The sequence below is a fragment of the Corvus hawaiiensis genome, chromosome 2 (assembly GCF_020740725.1).
Source record: "Corvus hawaiiensis isolate bCorHaw1 chromosome 2, bCorHaw1.pri.cur, whole genome shotgun sequence".
Classification (NCBI taxonomy): Eukaryota; Metazoa; Chordata; class Aves; order Passeriformes; family Corvidae; genus Corvus; species Corvus hawaiiensis.
In genome coordinates, this window is record NC_063214.1 from 10,943,278 (window position 1) to 10,958,364 (window position 15,087).

The following is a 15,087-nucleotide window of genomic DNA, read 5'->3' on the forward strand; positions in this document are numbered from 1 at the left end:
TGTTTTGTCAATTTTTTTTCCCTCTCCACTTTTAAAAAACTCACATAAATACATAACATTTAATGATGTTTAATGGGAAACTGAAATGACTCTGTTATCATGTTGCTGGTACTGTGAGGTTGATAGAAGTGGTTTTTAGAAATTGTGCTTACCACAGACATGTTAAGAGATGGTCAAATACTTGAGTGATTATAAAGAAAAGAGTTAATGAGCAGAATTATTGTTTACCTCCAAAATATGTACTGAATCATTGTAATCCTGATCAAAATGGTTAACCATAAAATCTGTTTGAAGACATCATGGCTGATGGTAATTTAAGATAATCTTTTACTAAAAAAAAAATCAGAATTTTCCTACAGATTTTTTTTCCTTTTTGCTCTCATGGTTGGTAGTTACAGTGTTTCTAAGTACAAATACCTATTTTTTTTCTTTCATTAAATTATTTTCTTTTATTCTTCATTCGTACTCCATTGTCAAAGAAGTCAGCAATAGCACGTGCATGTTGAGATTTGTATTTGAGAATTGCTTCTGAGCCAACAGATTGGTAAACACAGGTAAAACCTGCCATTTTTAACATCAAATTTTGTTATCTTTCACCATATCTGGACCCAGGGTAGACTCAATTAAACAAGTTGCCAGTGTCTTGGTTTATGAAATGTTTATTGTTGGTAGTTGATTTAATGGATGGAATTTAAACTTAATTTTCTTTTATTTTCAGAGCAATGATAGTGGCCAGTGAAACCCAGCCTAGCTCATGTGGGAGTGGCTGTGGCTATGCTATTGCCTGTTTTTTGTAGTTCCCTCACAAACTCTTCCCCATCAGTTATACCATCAGAACAACATCCTTACTGCAGTCAAAATCAAGACTGCAGTTGTTGGCCTGATCTACAAAAAGGTAATCATGTGTCCTTCTCTTTCAAAACAAAACCTAAAATACATACAGTGTAAAAAGACAACATGCTTACTTAGCCTGATCAAAACACAGGATGTTACACACTGGTGACAGACTAACAGACTGACACTGTATTTTGATGATGATTTATTTTTAATAATTTTGAATTTCAGCAGAATTTCTCTTGTAAGACTGTAATCCTGAAATTATGCACTTTTTGTCAGCCACCTGTGCAGACATAATATTGGAAATACATGTAGAAACTAAACTCTTTCTATTTTGATTATGGGTTAATTTCCCAAATTTACCGAATGACATGGGAAAACTGTTTGGGTTGGATGTCTGGGAAAAAGTAAGGATATGCAGGATCACTGTTTTTACTATGTAGTAGTAGTGAATATGAGAACCTGAATTTTGCCACACTGTCTCCTTCAAAGGTTACAGTTTCCCCTGATTTTAGTGAAATTGCTTTTGAGTTCAATACCCAGTAGTTTCATTGTTTTTCAGATGTCTAAAAGACGACTAACCACTGTGGAAATCTATCTATAACTTATCCCACCTTTAATAAGATATGCTGAGGCAGAAGCATTATTAGGTACAGGAAATGCAAGTGCTAATAACATAGAAGTAAAAGTAGTTGTGTGATCTATAAAAAATATTTACTATCATCTTAATATGTAGCACATAAGTGATAAAGAGTTGCAAGTCTGTTTCAACCGGTTCAGCTTTGCTCTAATTAATTGTTGTCCTTTTAGCAATCAAGGTTTTTGATTTTTGTGGCCTCTGTATTTTCTGGTTGCAGGCCTTTACTCTAGCAAGTTCCTCATGACAACAATATACAACTGGGCAGATTGTTAACCTGATGTCAGCAGCTGCTCAGCAGCTCCTGGAGCTTGCCATCAGTGTGAACCTGTTGTGGTGAGCACCTTTTCAGATCATCATGGCTGTTGTCTTCCTCTGGAAAGAACTCGGCCCCTCAGTCCTAGCAGGTGTTGCACTGCTGCTTTTGGCTATACCTATAAATGCACTCATTGCAGCCAAAGTAAGAAGACTGAAGGTGAGCTATTTAAATACATATCACAAGGAGAGGCTAAGTTGTCATAATACAGGAGTGAAGGGGGAGGTCAATTATGCATTTATTAGAGTAGTGTTGCATCTAAGCTAAACTCCAAGCAAATAAACAATGCCAAGCTGCAGCTCTTTCTCCAGGAGGGAAGAAGCGTAACTGCAGAAGTGGAGCCCTATGTTTGATAGCTAATCTAGTATGTAGGTTGGATACCTACAATTTTCATTATCCTGAAACAATACTTTTGTATTAATAAAAATCACTGTATGACTCGATTTAGGAAACAGCTGTGGTTTTGGATGTGAGCTAATTCCATTCAGTAAGGGATTTTGTAGGATTATGCTTCTCTTCCGGTTTTCCTATTCAGGCTAAGATGCTCACTAAAATGTAGCACATTCTCCTGGATTACAGGAATTCCCCTGGAGGTACTGTGTGTGTAGTGACTTCTTTTCTGCTCCTCTGATGCTACAGATCTCTTGACACTCTATTGCCTGTTATCATGACAATTTCCACTGGAAAAAAATACTACAACCCCAAATTTTGCATTGCTATCAAGGCAATTAGTTGTCTTATTCTACCTTTGATGGTGTAACACACAGTGAAGAATCTGGGTTCCCATTAATTCTTTTGTAAGGCTGTGACTGTTTAGGGACGTTGAAAAAACACCAAAAACCTCTCTCACATCTTCTGCAGGTGAGGTGCAGCAACTACATATGCACTTAGATCCCTACTGTGATATGAGAGAGAGAAGAAATACAAAGGACTAAAAGTTTTCAACTTCCTGTCGTATATGAATAAGCCTCAAAACACTGAAGAGGATGGTAATGACTATTTTAGAAATGTGAGATGCAGAAGTGCCTAAGTGTAGTATAGGAGTGAGAATTTCTCTCTTAATTTGGTTCTTTAAGTAACAATGTATTAATAACAGAGGAAAGCTTTATACTAAATCCTGTATATATACATATATCTGTTGTATATATACATATACAGTGTTTTATATTGTATAGCATTACGTATATATTCATGTGTGTGTATTTAGTGTTACACTAAATTGTTATTGAGTCTGTATTTACCTGCTTAGAGATTTTGAAGATTAAAACCATATTATATTTCCTGAACACCCTGGGAACTTGAAGCCTATTAAGATTTAAATTTAGTGTAAAGGAAAAAAAAAAAGGAACAAAAATTGAAATGTGCTCTTTATGATATTTGAGGGTAAAATATTTATTTTAATGCATTTAATCCTTTGCGCTGTCTAATGATTTTTTTTAAATACTAAATATGTATCTGAAAATGCTGTAATTGTAGTATTAGTGTGTTTTTCATCAAGGTAAAAATAGCATTAAAGGTATTTATTGCCTCCAGTACACTGCATGTTTTGCTTTCCAAATACATTTGTTCATTGAAAAATTAAAACATTGCTGTCCTTTAACCAGAAAAGCCAAATGAAGCATTTGGATCAACAAGTCAAGCTACTAATTGAAATACTACATGGAATAAAGGTAATGCCACAACTAATAAGAGGTTTGGTTGTAAAGCTATTATTATTATATTATTACTATTATATGTTATTATAAAGATATGGAAGTTATTTTAAAAACTAAGGTTTTATGAGTAATATTTCAGCTGAAAATAATAAAAGTTTAAAGAGAAAGTGTTTTAACATAATGTGCTTAAAGTGTTTTTGGAAAATATTTACTGGTTTAATATGATTTGAAAAGCTTACTAGCCATGATGCATGAATTTTACTACCACATTTTAATGAGAATGTAAAATATGTTAATAGATGTTCGGAAACCTTTAGCAAAGCGAGATTGTAGCATAGAAGTAAAGCACTTTTAAAAGTTGTCTTACTTTTGTTATTTTGCCGGTTTTGAAACCAGCTCGTCCTTTGTGATACGTAAGGGACACACTGAAATCTGAAGAATTAAGAGTGACTAGAGTACAACCTAATTTAGAGTTATATCAGGTCTTTCTTTCATTTGTAAAACATTCAGATTTTTGTAGTTTGGCATTGCTGAATACTTGAAAATGACACTTGGATATTAAGTTAATTTCTGAAACAGAGTCACTGCTTTTTTGTTGCATTAAAATGTGCTTATTTGATTATCTAGATCCTGAAACTTCACGCATGGGAACCTGCCTATCAAAGGAAGGTCATGAGGATTACAGAACATGAGGTGGATGTTTTGAAGTCATCTGGCTATCTGACAACTTACTCCATGCTGACCTTGATGTGTATTCCTTTTATGGTTGGTTTTTAAAATTTATTTAAATTTTAAATTTATTTCTATTTAAATTTATTGTAATTTAAATTTATGAATTTCTGCTGGACTGTTTCTTATGTTCCCTGTTGCTTTAGCAGCTCGCTGGGTCACAAGTGTTGCCTCGCAGTACCTCAAAACAATAAATTTCTCAACACAATGTATTTGAATTTTCCGGTTCTAATGCTATGTGTATGACTAGAGAAGAAGGAGAAAGATTATTAATTGACCTGTGTTAGAAAGTCAGAAACCAAACCCAAAGCTCCTGAACCTCATGGCCTGCTTTAATCACACTGTTTCTTTTGCATAAAAATCAGCTACCTTCTTTATACTCCTTTTTCAGGTTTTTGGGGAGTGCATTTTCCATCTGTATTTTTTAGCTATCCCTTTTTAAACACTGAACTCTAAATACATGAAAGCTTTGCTTAAAGAAGGAACTCTTAAAGGTGCATGAACAGGCCGTCCCCATGTGCTAAAAGATGAGCTGAACAGACAGCTTTGGCTGGAACTTGAGGGGAAAAAAAGAGAGTTTAAGACCTTTGGAAGAAGACTCAGGCAACTTATGAGGACTGCAAGGATGTCGTTAGGGAGGGAGAAAATTAGAAGGGCCAAGATCCAACTAGAACTTAATCTGGCTACTGCCGTAAAAGACATAAAAATATTTCTATAAATACATCAACAGCAAAAGGGGAGCTAAAGACAATCTCCATCCTTTGTTGAATGGGAAGGATACACAGTGACAAAGGCTAAGGGAAAGACTGAGGCACTTAATGCCCTCTATTCCTCGATCTCAGTAGTGTAAGACCAGTTGTTCTCTGGAAAACAAAAATGGTATCTGTGTATAAATTTTAGTTTCAATGTAATTTTGCTTCTTAATATATCTTTTTCATTTTTTTATTTAAAAGGTCTCACTGGCTACATTTGGAGTCTTATCCAGACAAAGAGAATGTTTTAACAGCAACTAAAGTGTTCACATCTATTTCTTTATTCAACATTTTGCGACAGCCTTTGTTTGATTTACCGTCTGTGATCTCTGCTGTAGCTCAGGTAAACCTATTATGAACAAGTGCTATAAAAGGCTCATTTCGTACTCTGTCGTATTTCAGCCATTTCTACGAGTGATTAAGTAGCTTAATTATTTTAAGTTACATTTTATTGAGGTGAAACTGCACAATTTTTTATGGAATGCAAAGCATGAAGGCTGTTTAAAGGATGTCTCTCAGTCTTCTAAGTAGAAGGAAAATTGGGTAGCACACCTAATTGAGCTTTCTGTCTCTCACTTTTCTTCCTTCAGTGGGCTGGACTCAGCTTCTGCTCCTACTCTCTCAACCTCTCTTCTTCATAGTCCACAGAAGATAAAGCATGAACACTTTGGGCTGCACAAGCCTAAATCACTCAGCCACTCTTAGATACTGGAGCCCTTGGTACCAGGTAGGGGAGACCTGTGGTGGACTCTGCAAACGGTTTTTGTCAAGTCACCACTGAAGGAAGTGGAGAAAAAAGGACAGAGCTGCTGAGGATCCCATTTCAGCATCCTTCAGGCCTAATGGTACAGCAGTAGGGTTGCCACCTGAGTTGGGAACTCGTAGATTTTAACCTTCTTGTATGGGTATATCATACAAGCTCATGAATGTACTCACAGCAAAATGTTGTCTTTCTTCAATCTGTGAAGAAACAGTTATCGTTCACTATTTCTTAACAAAAAAAAAAGCTAAACCACAGGTTTATGAAAACAAGCCAATTGAGTCAAAACTACACAGCAGTAGATCCTCAGGGAAAAAAATACACTTACTGATCACTTTAGATTGTTTAATACTTTAAGGAAAATATTTTTTAAACACCTAAACACCTTTTTTGTCTGGCTTCAAATAAAACAAGGAATATGTTTTTCCATATTATCTAAAACCTTAAAAATAATATTTAAACATTTAGGGAGCCCATGCATGTTATAAATACTTATATATATGTATGTGTGTGTGTGTGTGTATATATGTACGTGTGTTCATTTTGTAGGCCAGAGTTTCTCTGAGCTGTTGAGAGGATTTTCTGTTTGCTGAGGATCTTAACCCTGAGGATGTCACTACAAACTACAGTGGAAGTAAGCAGTAGTTATTAATTTTTAATTAGTCTTGATTTTACGTGGAAGATCATTAAGAAATGCAACTGAGGGGATGGATAAACAACTCTTTGCTCTATTTTCTTTACTGCAACAGATCATCCTGTTGGTTTTATTGGTGCTTCTTTCCACTGGGAAAAAAATGGCTTACCAATCCTGAAAAAGTAAGATATTTGTTATTTATTTTTATGAGCTCCTTTGGCAGAATGTGATGTCTGTAGAGATTTTGATCAGCTTTGATGTGTTCTGATTCAGAGTAGTTCATGATGATACATACCAAAAAGAACATGAAGTATTGTTTCTGAAGTATCCCATGTGATCAGTGTGCTCTGGAAAGTCTATGCAACAAATTTTTAACTTGTCAGTTTTCCTGAATTGCATTTTGGAAAGAATTAATTGGGAAGATACCCTTTTGTTGGTGTAGCATTTTGTATTGCCTGCAAGTAGGCTAAGGTAGCTTATGCAGCCTTGCACTGAATACTAATCTTAAAATTGGGCCATGGCTTCCTTTGGAGAAAACTAACTAGCAAGAAGTTTGCTTTTCTCACAGTGGTCTTTCTTGCCTGAAACCACCCCTCATTTCGTTTGTCATTTCTTAACAAGGGTTTTCTTAGGTGTCAATTCAGGTATGTTTAAACTGCTGTGCAATGAACACTTTGGAGGGTTAGTAAGGAAATGATGTAGCCAGGTCCAGGGGTATAATGGAGAACCTATTTGATAAGCTCTGTACAGCTGTTAAATTTTAGTAAGGCAGCTGAACAGGTTAAAACCTACCCAGTATAACCCTCTCACCACACTGTTTACACTGTTCCTCTCAGGGGTGGGGGAAACTTTCCATAACATAACAGTGAGCATCCATATCTCAACCACCACAGCCTGCAATTTAGGGGCCAGGAATGAGCTGCCTTCAGCAACCTCTAACCTGCAGACAAATAAGTTTATCCTTGAAGTCCTTATTGTAGTTCTTGAAATGGTACATGGTCAAAAGATGTGCAAACTGAAATACTAATGTCTCATAATTCCACGGGTAATACAGTCTTTCTCTCTTACAGTGACCATGATGGAGTATTTGCAGAGAGGATAACTAATTTGTCTTCTCAATATTTCCAGCTTGAGTGTCAGCATTTCTAAAGGCTCTTAAGTTGCTGTTGTAGGACAGGTCGGATCTGGAAAGTCATCTTTTCTTTCTTCTTGGAGAAATGGAGAAACTTGAAGGAACAGTTCAGAGAGGAGTAAGATTGTCTGTCCATGTTCCCCTGCCCTTCCCACTCCACAATACCCCAGTTAAGCAGAACTAATGAACAGATTTTCAGAGGGCATGTAGCTTAATGTAAGAAAATATTTGGGAGCATTTCCAGCTATCATTCCTATCCTGCAATCTTATATTCTAAAGCTGACATGTTCCACATCATGTTATGTAAAAATACAGACCTGTATTTTGATGTCTATTTAATACAGACCCAGTTTCCTGCGTATAGATATTACAATGGATGCATGTTTGTCACTGTGATCTTTCCCTGGAAAACTTTGCTCTATATGTGCCCCAGCACTGTCAGTTTTATTTAAAGTCATATGTGCTTTTATGATAATGATAGGCTAGCTGTTATGGTGTAATATTCAGCAGAGTGTTTTTATTACCTGACTTAATAAAAATTTTAACAATGCTCAAATCATTCGTGACAAATTTTAATAGTGCTCAGGTTTGGAAGGAATTACTGGCTACATTGGGGCAAAGCTGGAATTTCAAATTTATTTTTAAATGCTATTTCTTATGTTCAGAAAGCCCAAGTAAACCAAATTATTTCCAGTTCTTTTTAGGGTTCAGTGGCCTATGTTTCTCAGCAGGCCTGGATTCACAATGACAGTTTACAGGAAAATACTGTCTTTGGTTCCAATCTAAACAGGCCATACTACAAACTTGTTTTAGAGTCTTGTGCTTTACTGCCAGATTTGGAACAGTTACCGAATGGAAATTGAACAGAGATTGGAGGAAGGGTGAGAATTTGAGGTGTCAGAAATTGTACAGTAAGATAAGCTATGGCTTCTATGGTTTTATGATTATCTGTTTGGTAATTGACACTGATGACTAATGTTTAGCCAAGTACATCCTGCTGATCTCCTTACTTAGGTTACTTACTTGGAACTTAAATTCTGATTGAATTCTGAACTCTTAATAATCCTGAACTCTTAATAATTTTGGAATAATTTTGGCTTTTTTCTATATAGAAGTTCACATCTGCCCTGTCCTGTTCTCCAGGGGTTTCCTCTATGCTGTAAAAATGCCTGTATGACTGTAAATAAAAGTTATTTTTTCATTTTCCAAAGTAACCTTGCATTTGCCCATTTTGGTATGGGAATAATCAACAGGGCCGAAGCTTTGCTCTAATTACTTGAAAATACAACTGTTACCTTTCTATTTTCATATGTAGTATAAAATCGACTTTGATTATCTGAGAAAATTAATGCCAAGACTGAGTATGATACACAGGTCTCCTTTAGGTCGTCTTCTTATTTCCTATTTAAATATGGATTGTTTTGCCTTTCTTTTCTTAGGGTGTCAATATAAGTGGAGGGCAGAAGCAGAGAGTGAGCCTTGCTAGAGCTGTGTACAGCAATGCTGACTTGTATCTCCTGGAAGACCCCCTGTCTGCTGTAGATGTACATGTTGGAAAACATCTTTTTGAGAAGCTAATTGGCCCTTCAGGTCTCCTAAAAAGCAAGGTAACATAGGATGGCTTCCTTTCAAATTGGGGATGGACTGCTTTTTACAGTCGTTCTGCAAAAGCTCATCTCTTACCTACAGGTTGATGACAATTATTCCGAATAAAGAGGCTAAACAAAAAGCAGTACAGGGTACAGCCAGTACAGGTTATAGCATAAAAGGCTTCTTGTTGAACAAAGAAGTTCCTAAGGGAAAGTGGAATCTGAAGGAATAAATTCTCCCATTTAAAAACCATTCATGTGGGAAGGTAAGATTTGTTAAAATCTCAGTGTTATGAATTAGTACAGATTATTCCCACTGCTGCTTCAAAACACATATATTAACATGAAATACCTACTATTGGGTCAACATTACTTACTTCACAGTTGTCTTTTCCTCTCTCCTTTCTCCCTGTTCTTAATTTGCCTGCTCCATGGCTTGTAAGTATCTGGCAGAAGCAAGAACTTCAGTAATGGTAGACTTGTAAGCAGATTTTAATATTGGGACTGTCAAACTGCATGTAATATATTAAAAGCTGGAGTATCTAAGTCTTTTCTTTACAACCTATTCTGAGCCATTCCTGAGTAGGGAACAGGTAAGAAACATTAAACATTAAGGAACAGGTAAGTACAAGTAATAGTAAGTAGCTATAAGCTTATAGTTTGACATTACAATCAGCAATTAAAGGACTGATCTAGTAAAGTAGGCAATAAATTACAACAACAGCAGCAATAATAATAATAATGATAAAGTAGACAAATAAATGAGCAAAGTCACAGAAGAATTCCGTTATATTATTCCAGCTATCATAACAGAATATCTACTTCTAGTAAATGTTTATATTAAATGGCAAAATAGAAAATGTTGTGTTTCAGACTCGTGTATCGGTGACCCATAACCTCACTCTCCTACCTCACACTGATCTAATAACAGTGATGGAAGAGGGCAGAATAAGTCAAATGGGAACCTACCAAGAACTCATTTCAAGGAGAGCTAATTTTGCTGAGCTTGTTCAAGTCTTCAGTGCAGAGCATACAAGTGGAGAGACAAACTCAGTGGAAGGTGAGAAAATTTGAATACTGTGTTTGCTTAGTATTTTACTTTTCCTTCCAGCTTCTCAATATATTCCTTCTTCCTTTCCTGGAAATGAGTAAAAGAATTGCTGGAAAATTTCGAGCATTCCTTTCTACATTCTGCTACAGAATTATAGGCTATAAGCTGAAAAAGAAAACCCTTTTCAATTTTGGCTTCTTGTACTGTATGTATCTACTCATGGTATATGAATGCTGAAAGTACTTTTTTGGGTTTTTTTTCCATTGTAGTGAGTTCTTCAAAGGAAGAGGGTCAGCTGGGCAGGAGTCTGCAACAAAAAGGGCTGCTGAAACACAAAGAGCAGGTATTAAAAAGCCCCGAGCCGCTGCTTAACTGATGCAATGCTAGGACAACCCCAAGTGCTGAAGGCTGTGCCACCATGCTTTGCTGTGGAAATGTGGGTTCAGCCTGAGTGCACATTAGCAGTTGGCTGGAACATGTTGTGTCTGGAACTCATCTTCTGGATTCCCTTTATAACGAAGAAATCCAGTGAATATGCCACATTCTAGGGGTTCAGTTCATGGGTTGCTTCACTGTGCAAACCAAAGTATGTTAAGCAGGAAAAATTTATGTGATTTCATAGTATCCTTTTTTTCTTAGCAATAAATGCGTGTATTTTTTGATGATTCATAAGAAGATTTGAAAGTGCTTCTTGTTTGCAGCTCTTCCCCGATCAGTGGAAAATATTCACTAACAATAGAGAGAAAGTTGCTGCTGGTGGTGTAAGTATCACTGAAAGAAAAGCTTGGACATTTGTTTTCATAAAAATGTCTTCTTTTGCAGTTGCAGTTTTTTGTTTCTTACATCTCTCTACTGAATTTAAAATAATACCTTACGGGTTTTTACCAAATTTTAAGTGTGTTGTCCAAGACCTTCTATTTTGATGATGTGCTACTGGCTATAATTTTCTATTATATCATAGTCCATCTAGTTTTGCATATCTGAGAAAGAAGAATATGAAGAAAGCTTTTACCACTGTTGGAAAAACATTCTGTCTTAGGAATTTTAAATAGTTTTGTGCTAGAGCACAGACTAGAAAATTTGCATGGTAATAGTGCTGCAGGATTGTCTTGTTAGAAGCACACTTTCTGCAGTCTCCTTTAAAAAAATCTGCCACTTGCTAGAGAGATGGAAAAGAGCAAGTGAAACAGTGTAGAGAAGGTCAAAACTTCTGGGAGGCTATAGTTTAATTGAAATAAGAGCAGTGGGGTGGAGAGGTGAAGAAAGTATGAATTTCTAGCAAGGTGGTAGAAATAGATGCTTGGAAAAAAGTGAGTTTACAGAAGAGACAGAACAGTTTGTGCCAACTACAACTCATTTCAGTCCAGACCTTGTAATGAAATCCATGAACCTGCTTCTACCTGTTCTGCCTTTTAAGTGGCCTAGCTCAGTTTGACCCCATTAGTCCTTATCTGCTCCAAGAATGGGAACTGTCTTCTGCTGACACTAATTTCCTTGGCTCCAGTAGCCCAGAGTGGTAGTTCTAAAGTTTCTGCTCCTATTGATAGGGTAAGATCTGCTTCATACAGCCAGGAATTGCACACTTGGTTGGTTCACTGGTTGGGCTTTTTAAATTTTCTTTTTCTTTGTTTCTTTTGTATAATCTACGTATATGGAAGTCTGACACTGGAAGCAAGCAAGATTGTCTATGTATCATTAAAGAACATTCTAGTGGGGGAGAGGAAACCTTTTCACAGCACAACTTTATATACCTAATTTATCACATTTAATTAAGAAATTCTTTAGATTGATGCTGAATTTAATATATCCAGTTCCCATTATATAATGTGTATTTGCTTTCAACAATGGTAATTATTTTACAAGTAACTCCTTTTTCTTTTTTTCTTTTTTTCTTTTTAGATGAAAATGTCACTTGTTTTGAAATACTTGCAAGCCTTCGACTGGCGCTGGATGTGGCTGACCATAGCTGCTTATATGGGCCAGAATGTACTGGCCATTGGCCAAAATCATGGCTTAGCAGCTGGACTGTAGAAACAGCACAAGTTAGTGATTTCACTGAATGGAAACAATCACAGAACTATGAACTTGGTATCTATGGGCTCCTGGGATTCATTCAAGGCAAGGATGAGCATATATGACTGTTTTCTCACCATATGCCAAGTTTAATCTGCCTAAATGTTTTGGTGAAGAAATAATGCTGGTTGTTTTAGGGTGTGCAACACAGTATAATAGACCTGGGAAGAGCATGTATATACAGCCAGGTAGAGAAAATAATGTTTAATTTAATGATACTTTGGGAATTCTGGGAGCATCCAAGTGTAATGTAATGAAGTTCTGTTGGCATCTCATTGAGGGGGGAAGCAGCATTGATACATAGTGGTATGTTTGCAGGAGAGAATGGCAGGAAAAACATTCTTATCAAGTAGTAAGATGTATCAACAAAATGCAAATACGTACATTTGTAAAACAGAGAGAGGAAGTGCACCTGTTGGACTGCTGACTGTGGTCGAGAACAGGGACAGAAACATGCTCCATCCCCTTTCCCACCCCAGCCTTTCATCCTGTCTTTCAATTTTTCCCTTCCCAAGGGCTTCTGGTTTGCTGTGGTGCCTGTGTGCTCACCAGGAGCTCCCTGTCTGCTTCCTGGGCCTTGCATCACCAGCTCTTGGACAACGTCTTGCACCTTCCTCTTCAGCGGTTTGAAACCAACCCAGCTGGGCAGATCATCAGTAGATTCACAAAGGTAAAACTTATGTGTATTTTCAGTTTTATCAAAATGAAGCTTGAGTGACTCAGTTGTAATTTATTACTACTAGAAAATCTCCAGGCTTCTTGAAAGGAAATTTGAATACTTCCTGAATATATCCTGTAATGCTTGGTAAACTTTAAAAACCTATGTGTTTCTTTTCATACCTTGCTTTTCCTCTGGAAGATACAATATGGATATAGATCCCAGCAATAAATCTGATGAGGTTACATGAAGAAGTGAGGTGTATACAATAGTGAAAGTTAAAAGTTGAAGGGTAACCCTAAAACAGTATAGGAATGATTTTTTCAGTGCATCAGTTATGCTACTGAAAAACCAAAAAGTAATGTTTCAGAAAGACTAATGGCCGCATCTCTGTTTCTTGATGCTCAGAGTATGGTCTGTGATTAAAGAGCATAAAGATTCTTAAAATCACAATATAGAGGAAGGAAGAGAGTGCCTGGATTCAGTCTCTGCTGAGGAGTTGAAATACAGACATCATTACATTGAAGAAATAAAGGCTGACTTGCATCTCAGAAAGACACAGGATATTTTAACTTGAAAGTTACATTGAAGTCTTGATTGTTATCTACCTCTTGTGGTACAGCACATTTTCAATAGAATTTAGAGATAATGTTATTTTATTTTAACCTTGCCAGTAATTTATATACTGGACTTATGTCATCATTACAATGTTGGTGTGTCCCGAGAGACAGTAGGGTTTTTTTTCTATACTGTTTGTGAATACTTTTTTTCTGTGTAGACACTTTCAGCTTATTCCATATTGAGAATTTAGAGGGATTACTTACCAGAATCCGTGACTGGAACCTGTCTGTGCTGTTTCACTAGCGCTACTACATCACGAGTTCCCGGCAAATCTGACAGCTGGCAGGAGCATTGCAGTCCCCAGTGATCTCCCACTTCAGTGAGACTCTGTCAGGGAGATTGACAATTCGAGCATTTGGCCACCAGGAGAGATTCATTAGGAAAAATAACGATGTTGTGTATGAGAACTTGGTTTGCTTCTACAACAACGTCATCTCAAACAGGTACTTGACAGCAGGTTTGTGTTTGTGACTAAACCTTCTTCTGTGGAGTTCAACAAGTCACTGTTTAGCTTTAGTCAGAGTAAAGCCACTGAGAAACAGAGAAGTGTTTGGACAATACTTTCGGGCACATGGGGGGATTCTTGGGGATGGTCCTGTGCAGTGCCAGGAGTTGGACTCGATGATCCTTGTGGATCCCTTCCAACTCAGCACCGTCCGTGATTCTGAGACAAGAGCAATTTATCCACCACTCTTTGTAATGAATGCATAGATGATGTTTAAGCACTAGGATTTCTTCTTTATCTGCCAGAAATTAGCAGGTTTATAGAAAATACGCATATGCTGTCGGGGATGAGACTATTTTAAAAAAAAAACAGAACAAAAAAGACTTTTACCAAGAGGTCATAATCATGGACTACGCTGCATTTCAACTAACAGTTCCTCTTGCCAGTTTATGAACAAATTGAATTTATATTTCAGTAGTTCATGTGGAAGTAACCTGCTGTCTGTACTCACAGGCACCAGGGAGTTCTTGAGACTGAAATCTTGGGTTTAAGGAAATAAAGTCCATTTCCTCACCTTCCTTTGTGATTCAGTGCAGTTACAGTCACAGATGAGCAAAGAGATTCCTGGTCTGTTTTTCAGTCCTACATCTGAATCTTTTTCAGATAGGAGGAGCAGGAAAACAGTATGAGGAGGGAAGGGAGTTGAGACACATGCATTTTGGTTTTAGTGGTGCTACCAGTTCCAGATATGTCATATTGACCCCCCAGTTAATCTGTAAAATGGGAATAATAGTACTTATCTATTTGTGAAGTGGGTAAATTGCTAATATAATGGTCTCAGAGTTCAATAGGCTATAAAAAAATTGGTGGTTAATTCCATTTTTTCTTTGCCTTGATTTACTACAGGTGGCTCAAGCTGTCAGGCTTGAGTTTCTGGGAAATGTAATGGTGTTCTTTGCTGCATTGTTTGTAGCACTGTCTGGAAATACGGTGAGTTCTTCTACAGTGGGTTTATCAATATCCTATGCTCTAAATATAAGTAATAGCACAAATTCTTGCTGTTAGCACATTGCATAGGAAAAGAGAATTATAATGAAGTCGAGTAGGTGAATATACATGGAGGCAGCAATGACACCACATCCCTTGGGTAGGACAGAGTTTCCCTTTTAATTCCATTAATTCTGGGAAGCTTATGATA

At 36.8% G+C, this 15,087-nt stretch overlaps 1 pseudogene; it reads left to right on the forward strand.

The window, feature by feature from the left end:
* LOC125322139 overlaps positions 1-15,087 on the forward strand; it is a 30,202-nt pseudogene that overhangs the window by 5,697 nt on the left and 9,418 nt on the right.